This window comes from Cygnus atratus, chromosome 2 (genome assembly GCF_013377495.2).
Source record: "Cygnus atratus isolate AKBS03 ecotype Queensland, Australia chromosome 2, CAtr_DNAZoo_HiC_assembly, whole genome shotgun sequence".
Lineage (NCBI taxonomy): Eukaryota > Metazoa > Chordata > Aves > Anseriformes > Anatidae > Cygnus > Cygnus atratus.
The window spans coordinates 96,581,478-96,600,330 of record NC_066363.1 but is presented as its reverse complement, the minus strand read 5'-3'; the positions used below and the strand labels follow the sequence as shown (position 1 = coordinate 96,600,330).

The following is an 18,853-nucleotide window of genomic DNA, read 5'->3' as shown; positions in this document are numbered from 1 at the left end:
AAAGTGGACCTCTCACTTCAGCGGTGGTGTTCCCAGCTGCTGACTGGGCAGCGTGCCGGACTAGAAGATTGCCCTGTAGCCAAGAGGAGCTCACAGTGACTAATTTTGCTTTCAGACATCTGTCCCGATCTCTCTCTTACCAGCCTGTTCCCTTGTGGGGGAGTGACCTGAATGTTGTGTGCTTGAAACCACACTGTATTTTACAATGCCTAGAACGCTGCAACCCAAGAAACTGCACTTTTTCATGGCTATTCCTTCCAAGAAATGAAAGGGAGAAGATGCCTTTCTAAGATCTATTCATCATGGTTTTAGGTGGAAGAAGTATTTCTACAAATTTAGATCAGCCAGTAGCTACAACACGGGTAAGTCACAGAAACTTAGTGCCTTTCAGCAGCTAGTGCTCAAACTGGACTCTACATCTCAGTCTTATTCTAAGCTCTGCTCTCAACCTACCCTTTGCTTATGGATGTCCCCAAAACATATTCCCACACAGGTCATTTATCTTCCTACCACTTCCTACTGTATATTCTACCTGCCTCTTATCCTGCAACCAATATGGGGAATTTTCATGTATTTGGTTCATTCACTAAATGAAAAAAATGTGACTATGGAATTACAAGTGCTGTGTGAGGTAACCAACAGGAAGCGTAGTATCTACAACTCCCGTGGTGTTTATTTTGCCCCCCTTTTTTTTTTTTTTTGAGGTGGAGATGATGCAATAGACTGCATTTTTTGTGCAATAGCTATGATCAGATTTGGATGCATGTTTGATGCCTGTCTCACAGTTTTACCAATTCTACAATAGATGTGATTAAACTCTTTGGAAAACACTAGCTCTGTAAAACTCTCCTGGATGCACAGTGGGAGAATATACCACCTTCTAAAGTCTCCTCAGTCAATACAGCACTTAAACACTTAAATCTGACCTTAACTAGTCTCCAGGTATCTCTTTTTCAGGAACATAATAAAGTAAAGCTGCTCCTGGAGTTAGTAATAAGAATTAGCTTTGCTGCTTCTCTGACAATTAGCCCAGATTAAAGACTTGCTGCCTATGACACTTCCTCACTCATTAGAAACTTGGCCCTAGTGTTCATATAGTATGGTGAGGAACACACTGGAAACTTACCAATTTGACTAAAGAAAGGTGGGGACAAATAATGGATTTAGAAGCTAAATATTTGACTGTGTTTTGAAGTTTCAAAATGTCTTAACAGAGTTTCAGTTTCCTATCCTTTTTCTGTCCTTGGCACTACTATTTTCACTTTTCGTCCTGTCCTTGCACCTCCCCAGGATGAATGACGTCCCTTTGTGGGCATACAGAAGAAAACTGTTGGCAAGAAGCAAAACCAAAGTCAAATACTGGACCTATATTATGTGAATTGTCAATACTTTCAAAAAATGTCTTGTTGAAAATTGCTCCATCAGAGACCCCAGACACCCTCAGAACAGCCTCTTTCTGTAGTCCAGAGCAAAAGTCCCGTACATACTGCTTTGGGGAATATTAGTCACATTAGTAATGCTCACCAGTGTGGACAACAGCAGATAAGCATAAGCAGTTGTAATTAGTACTCTAAAGACTGTAGAGAAACATGTACATAATTTGTTTCATCCAGCAGACACTATCACTGTAACCAAAAGTGCAGAAGGACAGGCAGGTGCAAGTCAGCACCCAACTTCTAATATCAGAGAAACTATGCCATGTGTGTGTTTTTCTTCACCTACCAGACCCACAATCACAAATAATAACAATAACAACAATAATAATAATAATAAACACAAACAGCACCTGCTGGTAGCTGCTTATTCCCTCTAAATCCCCTCACCTTGCACGGACTAGGATACTATAAACCCCATCCACACCTAGCCATATTAATCTCATCATCATAGTATTTCTATTTTTTATCTCACCTGACAAACATGTAAAATACAGCTTCTTCTTCATTTTATTGTTACCTTTATAACCTTTGATTCATTGCTGAGGAATTAATTTAAATTAGTGGTACAAAGACAGCAAAAGTCTTCATGAGGGAATTTCCTTTGAAATGAGATGTTGTGATTCTGAACTAGTCTCTTTATACTGAAATGCTTCTGAAGCCCCCTTCTAGCCCTAAGAGGTATATTCTTTTCAGCAACAGCTATGCAATATATCTATGTTGTGCCAGTTTTACAAGGTACTCTGAACAGCAAATATGCATATATGTGTTAATGAATCAAATAGTATACAGAAATGCTGTAAATTACACTCATTCTGAAGGGCAGCATGCTCTTAGTCATGAGCCTTGGGATGCCATTTGCTGATGTTAAACAAGTAAACCTACAACAGCATTTAAGCAGGCATGAAACTTTCCTTTTCAGAATACTTAAGTTCTCTGCAGGCTCCTGTACAGATACTGCAACAAGTCTGCTAGAAACTAAAACTAGCTCAAGTTGTAAAATATTTTCACTTCCTTTTCTGAGTCTCTCTTTGCAAGTTGGAGGCCAGAAATAAAACCAATGCAACATTGACAAAAGATTGACAGCTTTTAAATATTTGTAGCCAAGGTAAAAACAATAATAATAACAATAATAATGTTCTATTTATTCTACTACATTTATTATGAGCAGTCTACACTATTCAAAAGATATTCTTATTTAACATTTTAAATTATTTACCTACCAAGAGCAACACTGTTGGGAAATCACATGAATACTTGCCTACATAGCTTTTTAAGTCTTGTTTTTTTCTAGCCACAAAACAAATTCAGTAAAGGGTGCGATGTGTTGAGCAAAACTGTTAGATGAACACAGACCTCCTAGCACAGAGATTAAGATTCCTTATTCTAGTAAAACTTACAGCTGAGACACAAAATTGTACTGGTAATAGTTGTGTTCAGGGAAGAGGAAGTTGTATTCTTTTAGTTATACCAATATAAATTGAAGCAGGATGAGTAAGAACAAACTTTTCTGCATATGCATATCCTCTTTCAGATCTAGGTGTGTAGGATGAAATTGCCACCACTTCTGGTGTCTCCTCATAACCCATCCCTTGCAGGTTATCACTTGCAGAGCCCTGCTAACAAAAGAGCTTGCATGAACACTCACATGAGTCCCACTGGCAAGGTCATCAGCTGTTTTAATCAAACCTTTTAGCTGTGACTGTAGAGGATGAGGTAAGCACACTTCCATTATAAGATTTATCAGGGCGATACTCTTCAGCAGCAAGGCCAACAATGAAGAGATGATATTCTGACATCCCCAACCAGCCCCGCTATTTGCAAAGTCAGCAGCTGTCACCACAGCCCCAAGCAACTGACTCGGAACAAAACAATGCCTGTCAGAAGCCAGCGTTTAGCCCTGCTCAGCCTGCAACTTATCCACTCTAGGGTGAACTATTAAGGTCTGAAGATACTGATTTATAACTTCGTACGTATACATTGCCTCACGGATGGGGACTCCCCTGCCATTAACATACAGATAACTCACTATTTGCATCACTGATGGAAATCTGACTACCTACTCCAACAGACATTAGAGTTGAGCTGGTATTCTGCTTTCTTATAAGCACTAAAATGCACACTCACCATCTGTGGAAATGTTCTGAAAAATCAAAGGGCTTCATTGAAAGCTTGAATATTTTGGACCATTATTCTGCAATGGCATTATAGTACCCCAGAATGAAAGTGACATCATATGCAAACAGTTAAGAAATCATTCAGCTGCTTCAACTAGAAGGCAAAACTACCATCACCTTTGGTTTACAAGATTTCCATAACATTATTTAGTCAAAAATTTCTTCTCCAGTCACATGTATAGCTCCATTGCTTGGTGTGAAACATGACTAGCTGATATGGTGTCACTTAAATCCTCTGCTGTGTGACTACATAAATACAAAATCTCTAGCTAACATTAAAGTGTTGGCTTCGGAATTAAAGAAGCTCATTACGTGAGTTGCTTAAGTGAGTTGCTCTGATATATTGACTTTACATCTTTGCCTTTGTGGTTTTTAACCCAGTGATCCTCCCCCTATTCACGTACTGTCCCAGCACTCATTACTACTGTTAGCAAATCTTAGGTACAACTTTTTAAAATATTCTGGAGTATAACAAGGCACTACATTGCAAGGCACCATACTTGAGTTGAAAGTAGAGCACTTGTATTGGCATATTCTAGTGAGTATGTCTAGAACAAGGAGGTCTTTTGCATAGTTCTGCTGAGGAGAGGAAGAAGCCTGTTTGGCTTGGTTTGGTTTTAAAATGATAACAATAATGATGAGCACAACATTGTAAACAAAGCTTTTTCTGGCATATGTACCAAGTCACTGATGCAGGTCAGTTTTCAGATATTTGCTGCAGCCCAACAGCCAATGGTACCCAATTGTAAGTTACTCAAGTAGCTACTCTAAAGTATCTTCTTAGCTCAAAATCATCAGCTAGAAAGGTGCACTTGGGACTGCAGAGAGGACAGAATCTTGTGACAGAACCTTGAGACAGAGGCCAAAAACCCACATCTTCCACCAAAATTTAGACGTGGTCATAAGAAACTGGAAACAGTCCTCATAGCACAGCTTATGTCTACAGTGCCACGGCAATGCACAGAATAATTAATATAACCACCCTGTACAATAAGCTAAAAAATCTTCAATTAATAAATGAATGGAATTTAAAATGTTACATAAGCTGCTAAGCTTTAACAATATATAGGTTTTAGGGTCAACAATTTTATGATTAGAGTATCTATCTATCTATATATATAAATACATTTCGTTTCATGATAAAACAATTCTATACTTATAAAATTAAACTACCGTTCCATTGAAATATTCTTCTTTGCACGGCATCATAAATGTAGTTACCACTCCAGTCAGGCAGGTAAGAATGACTTTCTGAGCCTTCTGACAAATTCTTCCCTTCTCTTTCTGGTGCTTCTTCCTCCATGTTCTACATAAGCTGTGATAAAAAGGTGCATATGTGGCACCATTAGTTATTAAAACATGAGACATTAACTGATGGGAGATACTCCCCAGTGCTTTGCTTTTCAGAATTCAGTCAGGGAGCAGGAATCTCAGGCATTGCCTACATTCAATATCCAAACTAAAAGAATTTTTAAACCCTTTAAAATTTTCCCAGGGTGGAATTAAAGAACTGAAAGACATTTTCCCATTATACTAATGTATGCATATCCTCAGAGAAAATAAAAGAAGGACTTGACTCAATCTAAAAGTCTTCTATTGCCATTATTAATGCTACAGCATGGTTCTGATTTTCTCCCTTTAATTGGCTATTTGGTGAATCAAAACATTGATTGCTAATGGTTGAATATATTCCATGCATGATCATACAGAAGTCCACACTGTAGTGTTGTATTACAACAGAAACACATATATGTGAAATTTCCTTTGGAGAGATTTGGTTTCAAACAAACGAATTATTGGCAGAGAAAGTTATTTGTTCACTATTTATTTCGTTTTTTTCTTTTTTTTTTAATCCTTACTTAATTATACTTCAGTATAGCCCTTTAAAAGTTCACTTTTACTTTGAAAACTAGCTCCATGGAAAAAGAAATTAGCTTCTTAATAGCTCCATTTTATTACATTTCAAACCCCGCACCATAACTTGTTACTCCAGCATATGGGTATCCCAGCAAAAAATAAACAAATTACTGCAGCATAATGAATTACTGTTCAGCAGCTGAGCAACGGTAACTGACCGCTTGCGTGCTTTTGGCAAAATCCAACGCATTATTTTAAACACCAATGAGGATATACATTAGGCTCTCCTCACAACCACAACAAAGCAGCTGTGTTTTTCCAAGACATGAATTTCCCTGTCAGACAGCAATCTAGGCTCTGTATTTCTTCCTGAACTACCAACACAGCCATGTACTAAGCTTTACGTCCCATATTTACTGGAAACTACCGAAGGCCCAGTGGCTTCAGCACCACCGAAGGCCTAACAGGAACATGATGGGGTACATCGAGGCCTAAAATGTTCTGGAGACTCTTTACTGTGGAGACAGCATAAAAATGGATAACAAATCTCACCTGGTCCTTGCATCTCAGGCTGCAGGGAGAAAGCTCATCCTTCTCCCTCACACAGAGAGAAATCACTCGATGCAGCACTCCCTGGAGACCTGGTTAAGTACGGAAACAAAGGACACCAGGCTTCAAGAACGACTTCTGGGGGGGAAGAAAAAGTTTTGCTATGAACAGGTGTTTGTTACAGTTAAATACAAGTTTATCTTACAGCAACCTGTGGGCTATGTTGGAGTCACCGCAAAAAAACTTTTAAAATTGTATTATCCAGGAAGAAATAAGAGCAGCCAGCACCCCTGGGTTTGCACTGAATGAAAACGACATGGAGAGACACGGCCTCAGCAAGGCCATGGTCCGTACATGCTGGCTCGCTGTGCACTCGCCTCCTCCTGAGGCAACGTCTGTGGAGGAGAGAGGTTTTCCTACATTTTTTAGTTTTCTTTTTAAATTGACCATCTACCAAGTGAATTTACAAATTCAGTGATAGTGATGAAGGCTGTACAAAAACAAGAAGAGAATAAACTTAGTGGGGGAGCTCCACCTAGCTGGCAAAATTTCTCTTTTTGGCCCAGTTTATTATACTTGCAGAGAAAGATATTACTTCGCTGGGCACGTTGCTTCCACACAAAAGCTCGCTGTAGAAACCACAAAGCCAAGCGGGCATCCTCCAAATGCACAGGGAGGACATCACACTATTGACTCTGCTGCATCGGAGTCCTGAAGCACGAGGTCCCTCCTCTGAGGAGACAGGGATATTTCGGAGGTCCTGTCGAGGAGAGAACTGGGGAGAAACAGTTCTGCTGAGTACATTCCCCTGGCTCATTCCTGCCTTCTTGTGTCCCACTCAGAATGAGATAAAGACACAAAGGAGCAAGCAGACTGAAGACAGAAGCATTAGAAACATGGATGCCAAGTGCATGTGTCGCATCTTAGAACCTTTGTCCCTGTAGCAAAGGAGTAAGTAAATTCATAGTCCTCTGTGCTTCACAATTTACAAAAAAAGAGCGGCTGAGTTACGTGTAAAGGATCAGCAAAGGCAATTTTTACTAAAGAAAATGATTTTACAGTTAAGTTCACAATGCCGTAAGATTAATAATTATTCCTTGACAGGCTGATTACCAGGATGAGATCTATGAGAAGGGACTAGGGTCTTTTCTCACAAGCTCTCTAACTTTTGCATTCGTTTGTTGCTTTGGGTGGTGTTTTTTTTATACTATTTTAATGACACTGTAATACACCCATGGTCAGAAGTCATTTTTAGTAAGGATAAAGCAACCTCTAAATTTTTAAGGCCAGTGGAATTTGAATGGCAGGGCAGAAACCTTGAGTTAGCTGAATTCAGTGTTATAACAGGTCAGGACAAAACCCAAAAATGTAAAGGAACTTTTCACCAAATTGAAAAACTAATCATGTCTGTCATTTAACCTTTCACTTTAATCAGTTTTTTTTTTTCTGGAAATGTGAGATCCTACACATGAAAGCAACTTTTTAAAATGGGATGAAGATGGATCTTAGAAGCCAAAGACTAGTAAGTCTGACCTCCATACTGACCTAGCCAGTAAAAGATATTACTAAGAGAATTGACTAAATTAAAAAAAAAAAAAAAAGGATATTTCATCAGTTTTCATAATGACAAAGAATTGATGACTCACGGCGTAATATTTGAACAGAACACCACTTTCTTAACTAGCTCATAACTTCCTTTGCATTGCAGGAAGAAAGACTTAAAACGGATCCGATCAATCCAGCATAATTAAATTTGATCAAGCAGTTGCTAGCCAGTTTCTAGAAAGAAATCTCTAGCTTACGCTTGATAAATGTGTAGAATGAGCTCCTGGCAAACCCAGCAACACACCTGGGATAAATTGTTAGCTTCCATGCAAAGCACATGTTTGGGATTTTTATTTATTTTACTTGTGTCATTTAAGGAGTCTAAGTAAGTTGTTCCAAGTTCTGGAGACCTCCAAAGCATTGGTGGACTCAGAGATCACAAACCTACAAAGACAGCTCTCACAGGCTTAAATTTGCTCTAGAGGCACTCCTGCAAGCACTGCACGTTCTTCTGGGCCTGCAAACTGAAAGGTTGGAAATTCCTGCTCTAACTGTAAAATGAATGCTTCAAGCCCTCAGCAAAGAAGTAGTTACAGGAAACGTGAGTAACACTGCATTTATGGCAAAAATAATTTCAGTCTAGCAACTTGAAGAAAGAAATTACTCAAAATGGAATATATATATCTGATTTTTATATTTTTAGAAGTTAATCACTTAGCATTGTTTATTAATTTTAAAAAGTGATATACTTGCCTCGAACATCTTTGTTCCTTGAATGGATTATTCCCCAAGTTACCCAATTACTGTCCTTTTTTTTTATTTTTTTTGCTGGGATATCAAACGCTGATACTCAGAACTTTGTCGTCGGCAGAAGTTTTAACCACAGAATCTCTATCAACACCTTCAATTTGATTCAGGAGATACTTTCCCTGAGGCCAACTTCTTGATATTTTCTAAGAGATGCTGAGCAGACCAACACTAGAAAACATGTATTTCAGCATCATCTCACTCGCTTTTTATTGTGTTGTGTTTGTTTTTTGTTTTTAAATAAGTGGAAAGCAGAGAGCTTGAAGACTTAATAAACAACAACATTCTATGTTTCATTTTCTTTTTTATTATCAGACTGAGGTCCAACAAATGGATCTGCCCTTCTGTAAGTACACGTATTCACAACATTGTCCTATTTATGTTTTTCCCTGAGTCCCTAGGTTCACAAATATGGAAATTTCAGTAAAAATATCTAAAATTTCTCTTTCCTGTCTTGCTTTTAAAAGGCTTCAGGGATGAAAGTAAGTACTCTCCAGCCTAGGATTCACTTTCCTGGTGGTTATGACTAGCTGCTCTTCCACAGACTGGCCAAGAAGCCACACAGGTGTAGTTGTAGGCAACTTCTGTGAAGTGACCAGGGGAACCAGTGAGAGCGCTCAGGCTGCAGGATCACCAGCACACAGGCAGTACCATCTCCTTCATCTTCTCTGCCTCCACTTTAGATGGCACCATCTCCTATGTCTCTTAGAAACTGGAACCTGGCTGAAGAAAAATGCCACTAAAACAAACACAGGGAAAGAAAAAGAAAAAAAAAAAAGAAAGAAAAAAAAAAGAGGCTTTGCAGTTAGGTATGTGAAACTGAAAAACCTTCTTTGACATTACTAAGATGCACCAGAGACTACACACCCTCAGACAACCCCACGTATCGTCTCTCACCAGCCTACTGAAAGGTCATAAACATTTTGATATCATAATCACCCAGCAAATCAACGTGTGCAGGGCAACAGAACAGGCCATGGTTTTCTGTATGTGTTTGTTTTTTTTTTTTTTACGTTGAATTTCAGTTACTTTCATCTTCTTACATTCAGAAACAAAGCCTTTCTTTCCTCACAACTGCTACATGCACACTCCACGTGCTCTGAACAAGACGTTTTGTCTGCTACGAACCACAGGGCTGTCCATCACAGGGACTGCTCCTGACACCAGTGCTTGGGACATATGACAAGCTCCACACGTCAGACCGTAACTTCACTGATGCTGCCGTCCTGTCCCTGGTCAACACTGACTACTTTGGGAAAGGTACACCATCCCTCTTGGGCCATAGGCAAGTGAAGGTCTTCCTGAACCAGACGCAGCATCACTACCTTTTGTGTTTAGTAATTAGTGGTGGACCAGTAATCTCTCAGATCATTGCTTTAACGTATTTACTCAAACTGCCTGTATCAATGAGTGCCACGGTGTAATTATTTGCCTTTTTTTTCCTTTAAAAATATATCCTCTTGCTTGTTTTCAAGCTTGCATCCTGAAGACTTCACTTTTGTGATTTATTACCAAAAAAGAAGCCTTTATTTGCCACGTCCTCCCCACCACCGCTCATGACTCTGCAGAGAGCTATCATATTCAATCCCTCTCCCCTGAATTGTTATTTAAGATGAAAAAGTTTTCTGTCCTTATATGAAAAACCTTGCACTGATCCTTGTTCCTGTTCTCAGCTTTTTTCCTAATTCTGCTATATCTTCCTTTTGATGAGGTGGCCCACAACGCATGCAGTTTTCACGATCTCCGTGGATTCAGGTAAGAGCCTGATGGGTTTTTCTTCTTATTTGTGCTCTTTCCACCCCTTCCTAACATTGTTGTACTTGCCTTTTTGACCTCCATTGAGTATCAAGCTGACATTTTCACAGAACTATTCACAATGAGTCCAGAATCCTTCCTGAGTGATAATAGGTAATTTAGAGCGCATCACTGTGTATGTATAATTAGTTGTTTTTCTCCGTGTGCATTATTTTGCATTTATCAATCCCGAATTTCATCTGCCATTTTCTCACTCAGTCACGCAGAATCGCAACATCTTCCGCACTGCTTTTCAGCCAGCTTTAGCTTCGATGTCTCTGGGAGCTTTACCATTCCCTCCGTTCTCCTCAGATTGCTTTTAAACTTAAGAGCACAGAGACAGCTGCACTGTGTCAGATCAGTGATCTCCCTAACCAGGTACTCGGTGCAATATTGACCAAAAAAAGATGCTTAGGCAACAGTGCCAGAACACATCCCTGGAAGGCTCTTTCCATTCTCATCCCCTCCCGAGTTTTCACTCTGTTTTTATACTCTTGATGGCTCTCTTTTCTTTATACTCTTTTTCTTCATATTCTTTATTTGTACTCTCGATGGCTCCCTTTTCCACACACTTGTTTACCCTCCCTTTGGGCACAGGCAAACTTCTAGTATTTGTGATGTCCTTGAGCAAGGAATTTCACAGCTTAGCTACACCTGGTGCATAGAGCCACCTCCTCTTGTTCCAAACCTGACATCCACCAGCTCCCTCTGGAACAGCAAACGCCTGGTCTCCAGTCACCCTCTAATGACACCCATGATTTGGTGGACTTTCTGTCATCATTTTTGAAGACTGAGCCAATTGGTAGCCATTTCAGAGCAGACTTACAGGTTCTTTAGGTTCAAGCCAAGAATTAACAGTGGAGCAAAAGGACTGCAATTGCCAGACGGGCCTCAATATTATCCAATGCTTTTCTGGAAAAAAATTATATGATATATATATATATATATATGTATATATATATATAGTGGGTATTTTCTCCCTGCTATTTAATCTACTTACTCTCATTCAAATGAGATCTACAATGGATCGGGGAGGTTCTTGTCCCAAGAACATTTGCAACACTTAATAAATTTTACTGTTGCACTTCAACAATCCACAGCACATCTGTAAGAGGAAATGTATCAAGAATTAAAGGAGGAATGCAGAAAAATTAAGATGAAGTTAAATATTTTTTAAATCGGTCTTCTGTGTTGCTTTCCAGTTAGCTTTCTATTGTCTTCTTTGACTGGGATTTGCCTTCACCCAAAAAGCATTTCTATTACTGGCCAGGAGACTGAGAGTTTTGAGTATGGGAGCCACAAGGAAGACTACTAAGAGCTGCACAGGAATAGCAGAAAAAAAATACACTATTTTTTCTATACTTCCATATACATTGTTATACTCGGAGTTCTTTTTAAAAAGAAACTGAGATCATCCCTGTCCATGCCCTAGGGTTTTTTTTTTCTGTCAGTGTGGAACGTCTAGATCGAAGCAAGTGAATTTCACGCTTAATTCCGAGGACAGCAAGGTTTACAGGCGTTCTGATGTGTTCCAGGAATGAATCCCTCAGTTGTGGGCTAACTGCAGAAGCAGTTTGTCTCTCCCATTCATTTCCCATTTTGCCAACAATGCCATTGTTCCCGTGGAATGCAGCTGTCATGAGCGGTCGTGACTGCAGAAGGTGCTCCCTAGGGCAGCTTGGGCCATTTCCATCCAGCATTGTGAAGTCTAAGACCAAAACCAAAACCTTGAACTTGTCTTGGTACTCAGCGGGGTTACAGTGCAACGAGCAGAGCTTCGGGGTGATATGCTTTCAGCAGCCTGTGTTACGACGGAGATAAATTGCTTCATTTTGCGTCAGCTTCGCAAATCTTTACCATATGAGTGGCTACTAGAAGTCAGTAGCCAGCTAACGCACCAGGATTCACCGCTTCTAAAGGCACTGTGAAACTGGGGGGGCAGGGAGCGGTCCAGTATTTATACAAGCGAGAGGCACAATCTGAACTCAGGAAACTGTTTAAATATAAATAAATCTGTGCAATTATATATCCATGACTCCACTGAATCCCACACATTGTTCACGCAAGAATTTATTTTAGCTTAATACTTAACATAAAAACGTCTTTCTTTGGTTTTAAGAAACAATTAGGACAGTTTTCAAACAGAAAACATTTATGGTTCGTGTGAAAGCATACAGGCAAGCCCACGTCTTCGTATCTGCACGGTCACTATACAAACTGATTTCTGCAAAGGGGATCGAGGCATCACTCAGAGAAGCGCAGGTTAACACAACCAGTTCTTGTCTGGATTGCAGAGTTTGCTTTCACAAAATTCAAAATCAAGCAAAGCCTTTATTCTTGAGTTACAGGACTTCAGTGCCACATTTCCCATATTCTGTTTTTTTCAAAAAGAGATCTCCCGATGCTCATTCTCCAGCTTTTATGACCTGTAGAGGATCTTCTGTGATATTGCCAGGACTTCTTCCACCTTCCGCTCCTCCTGGTTTGTCAGTCCTACCAAGCTCTACCACCAATCATTTCCAAACCACTGACCTTGTCCAGCCACCCTACCCAACCATCCTCCACCTGCACCAGTAATTGCCCAGTGCCCAAACAACCACAGCCAGGAACGACCCCCGGCTTCCTCAAACACACATTTTCTAGTTTCTCCCCGTTATTGACAGAAGAGGCTCACTTGAAACTAAAACGTACTCCAGATGGCTGCACTGGTTATTTCTACCTTTCTTTACTTCTGTAGCTCTTCTTCCACGACTAAAGCGCAAGCACTGGTAATCAAGCGCAGCACGTGCATTTTAAACATCAAGTGCGTTTGAAAGAGAGCAATAAAACTCCCCAAGTAAGTTGCTGTAAAAAAAAAAAAGTTACGGAACACATACAACATCAAATCCCTCCGACACACAGGGTGACGAGGGCTAACGCGCTAGTAACCGCCTCCCCCTCGCACTAAGACCACGTTGCCTTTTCTCACGTACTTTCAGTTTTGCTTGCAGAACAGTCGTAGAAAGACGAATCCCTCCTCTCACCTTGAAGGAAGAGGAAAAGGAAGGAAGTCCCCAGTCTTTCCTGGCTACTTGCCACTTTGCGTAGAGAGGCCTTAGGAATATTACAGGAAGACACTTTTTTTTTTTTTCCCTAAAAGAAGACGTGGAAAGATCACGTCGCAGGCTTCTCTCTCCTCTCCAACACAAAAATCTTGGCTCAAGGAAGATTGAGCCAAACTACCGACCAGATAAAGGGAGTGGGGGGTGAGATCTGCTCCCTGGTGGGAGACCATCACACGGAAAGGCACGGACAAATCTCATCGTACACAAGTAGCTGTCTCTATCACGTGCCAGATCCCTGAACATAGACTGCAAAACTACTTTCTAACTTCTATTCATGACTGAAGTCAGTCCTGAATGATAGAATCAATGGCAAAAGAGTGCATAATTAAAGCCAAATGTCAAAAAAATGTTTAGAAAAAGGCTGAATGGAGTAAAAGAAAAGACTGCATGCTTCAGATGTTAACCAGCAACTGCAGGTTTCATTAGCACTTCTTCCACAGATCACCAGCTTGTCAAGATAAAGATGTTATTAAAACCCTACAAAGCTACCACGAAATCACTCCTGACTTCACTTTTCATGCAGAAGCAAACTAAAGTAGTTAAGTAGGGAAATGTGACGTGGGAAAGTCCAGAACAGGCCCCTCGTGGAAGGAAGGAGACCTAAAACAGAGACTGGAAACTCTAGAGGTACCAGGCAGGAGAGAGATTAGAGTGAAAAGAAGAACAGAAGGCACAGAAAACAAGAAGAGCACGGTTTTTTTAGTGTTACCACAGGCATACGCTGCAACCAAAGGGTGACATTAACAAACCACATTATCTTGTGCTTACGATGTCAGACTCGAACCATGAAGTTGGCGCATTTTTGCCGCTGATGAAAAAAGAAAAACAAGGGAACCAGGAAAACAATGCCAATTAAAACTTCTTCAGAAGAAGGAACCAGCGCGCGCTGTACTGCTACAAGCACACACAAGAGCTGTACCAAGCAATACTTTTTACTAATTTAAATACTAAAGTGGATTTTGGTGCAATCATGCACGTTGCTATATTCCATCCAAACATGTTTTTCTAACTTACTTTTTTCATCTCAAATGAAACATTTCTGGAAAAGAAGCAACAGTAACTTGCTTAAGGTAAACAAAGTTGCTCTTACAAATACACACCACAGAAGTAATAGAAGGCGTCAAGCTTTTCTTCTTTTTAAAGTACATCTGACACACCTAATTCTGTAAAACAGACTGGAATGACTTCACTAACTAAAATATTCCTGTCTACCTGAAGCTACAGAGCAAACCGTTCAGGAAAGATATTCCTAAAGTATGTTTTGCTTTTTTTTTTTTTTGGTACAAGTACTCAAAGAATGTACGACATTGTCACATTAATATCAGATTTTCTTACTATCAAGTGTAGTTGCAATAATGTATTTATTTATTTTTACTGTTTGCCTTTTGAAATTACAGAAACTGTATCGATTAGCCTGATCACAGGCAGCATCACCATAGAGGACGTTTACTCCCAGCGCCAAGAATTAAGAGTTATCTGAGCCTGGGGAAACAACATAAAGGAAACCAGTGTTTGTTGCCCAGGGAGGTTGTGGAGTCTCCCTCTCTGGAGATATTCAAGGCCCGTCTGGACGCCTACCTGGGCAGCCTGCTCTAAGGAACCTGCTTTGGCAAGGGGTTGGACCCGATGATCTCTCGAGGTCCCTTCCAACCCCCACAATTCTGTGATTCTGTTTTGCTTCTCTAGCGCACCCTAAAAAGCCATGATGGCTCCATGTCCTGTTCATCCTTGTCTGCTTTCCCCAAAGCTCTGCCCTTGTTCTGTTTTAACTTGCCTTCTACTCAAGCTCACTACACTGGTAGAATCACTGCCCACATATTTAAACTGAAGGAAGAAAAAAAAGGAAGCGACTAGGTTGAGCACCACCGAGATCGCCTCCAAGTTCCCACCTTTCTCATCCTCTTTAATCCAAGGCTTTGGGAGCCAGCAGTGAGAAGTGACTCTGTCTTAAAGTCAGCTCTCCCCAGACTACAGCCAAGTACCCCGACTACTCTTCCCTTGGGACAGCAGCTCGCCACACACGTATGTGCTCTTGCTATCAAAAACCTCTTAAGAGCCAACTAGCAAAACGCTTGAACCCTACTGGGAACCTTCAGGCATCAACTGACATTAACAGAAAGCATAAGATAAGTGTAACAAAAGCTTGCTGACAGCATTTTTGTTCGAATACATCTGAAGAACCCAACTTGCCCACCAGTGGCGTTGCATGAGAGCTCTCCCTGAAGCTCTCTTTGAAACATCACCGGGCAGAAATATTAATTAATTAATAAAACTTTTCCTGGAAAGACAGTGCTGTGACTTGACTTCACCACAGTCAGAGGGTGAGGTTAGTTTGAGGGCTCGTTCATAACTAGACTCTTTCATCCTTTTCAGCGGCCTCTAGACAGCTGCCAACGGTGGGGAGTTCATACTTTGGGGAGGATTAGATTGAGACCAAGATACCGGCTGCCCCACTGGCAGCATCGCGGGTAATCTGTCCTACTGCAAGAGCGGCAAGTGTCAGAAGAAATCAGTCACAGGCAACCTAGCTGCCCCTAGTTTCTGCTCACCTGTGTAGCCACACACGCTGTCTAGCCAAACAGTCCAGCAAACTACAGACCTTGCAGATGAAGCGACTGTAGAACCGCGGAGTTTCTCTCCGAGCACGCAATTTCTGAAGGAGCAAACCATTTTCCTAGAGAACTGAAGGAGGCGGCACCTCCAGCTCTGAACTCCTGGAGGGCTGACAGTCTCCGCATGAAGTCCCAACAAACCGCGTGCATCGGGACAGGACACGTCTCCCAGACAAACTGCGAGATTAAGTAATGCTTCAACACGTCTGAGAACTCTGCTAGCTCCAATACGCCTATAAAGCTGGCGTTCCAGGCACAGCGATCAGAGATCAGAGAGGACAAGCATCGCTATTCTATCCACTGCTACTTGCAAGCCTTTCACTTTACCTGCAACGACAGAAGTGGATCTGTCTACCAGGCCTGAAAAACACACACAAAACTCCCCAAACGTGCACGGCTCAGTGGAACCCTACAAGCGCTGAAATCACTGATTCTCTTAACAGAAGTTACTTTTAAATTCCACTGATATAAAAGAACAAGCGTACAACCAAGCACTTTACACCCTATAATTTAAGTTATCCAATCAAATTTTGCATGTTGACCTACAAAATTAAGCCCCACGTATGACAAATGTTATATGAAGAAGCATCTGCTTTTTCCATTTACTTTCTTATTCCTCTGCAAATACTCTTTGGAAGACACACCAAGACTGCAAGCAATGAAAGGCATGAGGCTGTCCACAACCGCGATGCTCCCTTGCCCAGAAAGCTTACAATCAGAAATACGGAACGCTTTAATTGCCACCCCGTCCCGCAATGCTTCAAGTACTGGAATTGGACTCCTTTTCCCAGCATTGTTTTTCCGTGGGCTGGTTTGGCCGGTCAGGCAGCCATCTCTCCGAACCTCGCTCCACGTGTGTAGAACGCAGCTGGGATGCCCACACACGTGGGAGCCAAAGATGCGGTCGGCAACTCAGCGCTCACCTACAGAGGTTACTGCTGTGATCAGGCTCAGAGATGACAGGCTCAGGCTCCAGGCTGACCTGAGCGCTCTCCTACCCCGCCTTAGTCGCGGAGGCACCGCGAACCCTCAGGAAAGCCGTCCCCGTGCCTGAAGCAACACAGAGCCGCGGGGGCGGTAACCCTGGCAGGGGCAAGGCAGCAAACCGCCGCGGTGGGGGAAGAGCCGCCCCTCCAGCCGGCGCAGCTGCCCGCAGAACGCCCCACCTCGCTGCGCCCTCGGCCCTGAGGGGGCCTAACGGCACCGGGACCGCTTTCGGAGACGCTCCTCCGTTTCCGCAGGGGGACAGGAGATGGGGGGGGCGGCTGACAGGGCCGGGGGGCTCCCCCCTCCCCGGACAGGCCGCGGTGTGTGCCCCCGGGGCACGGGAGGAGGAGGAGGAGGAGGAGGAGGAGGAGGAGGAGGAGGAGGAGGAGGAAGGCCCAGGCCGCGGGGCAGGCCGCGGTCAGGCTGCCGTCGCCATGGCAACGCGGGCAGGCCGCTCTCCTCCCGGGGGAGCGCCGCGCGGCTGGCAGCCAGGCCGCCGGAAGTTTATTTATAGCTTGGCCGGATACGCGCTGACGTCACGGAGCGCGCCCGCCCCCGTGCGTCAGCGTAAGGGCGGACGTAATGGGAACGTGACACACGCACGGCGCGAGCTATTTATAGCCCGGGCGGGGGGGGGGGTGGAGGGCTCCGGGCCGTTTGTTTGCCCGCCGCACGCGCTGGGGGTGCGGCCGCGCGCGCGCTGCGTAGGCGCGGTCACGTGAGCGGGCGGCCCCCCGCCCTCCGGCCACGCCCCCGCGGGGGAAGCCGCGCGGCGCCGGCGGCGCGTGACGGGCGCGCGCTGCGGGGGGGAGGGGCGGGGATTCCCCCCCCCCCCTCCTCCGCGCGGGAAACCCCCCCCGGGGGGGAGAGGAGGGGAAGGGGGGGGCGGGGGGCGAGGGGTCGGCACCGGGGAATAAACGAAATGAAACCCGCCGAAAGGGGTCGTGGGTCGGCGGGGGGGGGGGTCGCGGCGGAATGGGTAAAGTCGTGGTTATGTCGCGACAGGAGGGGTAAAGTTGTCGTTATGTCGCGACAGGAGGGGTAGGGTTATTGATTTATCGTGACAGAAGGGATAAAGTCATTGGTTTATCACAGTAAAAGGAATAAAGTTGTTTTATCGCGATAGAGGGAATAAGGTGGTGGTTTTATCGCAATAAAAGGAATAAAGTTATTTTATAACGATAAAAGGAAAAAAGACTTTTATCACAAAAAAAGGAATAAGGTTACTGTTTTATCACAACAAAAGGGATACGGTTGTTGTTTTATCGCCATAAAAGCATTAGCGGGGTTGGAAGGGGGATACTGGGAGCGATTCCTCAATCAATATGGGCGGCAGGGGGCTTTCGCCTCCCCATCCCCAACGCAGTTCCTACGAAAACACCAAACCCGTCCTAGGGAAATACAGGAGATTACTCCGGCGTTAGCTCTCACGGCGTTCCCTTCCGCTCAGGCAGAGCAGCGAGGTCCCCGCCAGCCGGAGCTGAGCAGAGCGGTGCTCCTGTAGGCAGCCCTTGCAGCGACGTCCACTTGTTTGCCCTTCCAGGGGTCCCGCAGGAGGACGGACCCCTCCTCCGGCTGCCCCACGAGCGGCGATGGTGGGTTGTTCGGAGCCGCGTTCGGGTGGCTCGGCCTTCAGTAACTCACGTCCTCTCCCGCCTTTCCCCCAAGGCTTCTCCTGCTCTTTCTCCTCCGCTTCAGCAGGCGAGGAGCTGCCTGGCTCGCCTCCCTCGCTGCTCCGGCAGCCAGCGCACCTGCGCTCGGTGCACTTTGCTCCTTTTGTCTGTGGGTTTGCTTTGGCACCGCTCCAGCTCCCTCCCACCCGTCTGCAGAGGGCATGTGTAGCGTGGCTCCAGGTACGGCACCTCCAGCCTGCCCTCGGTTAGCACGGCCACCTGCGCTCAGGTCTGGACTCCGCAACCGTCTTCACAACCCCAAAACCCGGCTTCTGAGCTCAGCTCTGGAGCTGGAGCCATAAGCTCGAGCACCTA

General features: G+C 43.6%; 1 long non-coding RNA gene across 2 annotated transcripts; it reads right to left on the bottom strand.

Annotated features, from left to right (window-relative positions):
* Positions 1 to 867: 867 nt before the first annotated feature.
* Positions 868 to 17,160, bottom strand: LOC118250037 (uncharacterized). 2 transcript variants are annotated; one of them, XR_004779286.2, is made up of 3 exons: positions 16,802 to 17,160; positions 6,020 to 6,154; positions 868 to 4,925 (listed from the first exon to the last, which is right to left on the bottom strand). It is a non-coding gene; the product is annotated as an uncharacterized LOC118250037 (long non-coding RNA). The 2 variants fall into 2 exon arrangements; XR_004779287.2 differs by having other exon boundaries at positions 6,020 to 6,108.
* Positions 17,161 to 18,853: the final 1,693 nt, after the last annotated feature.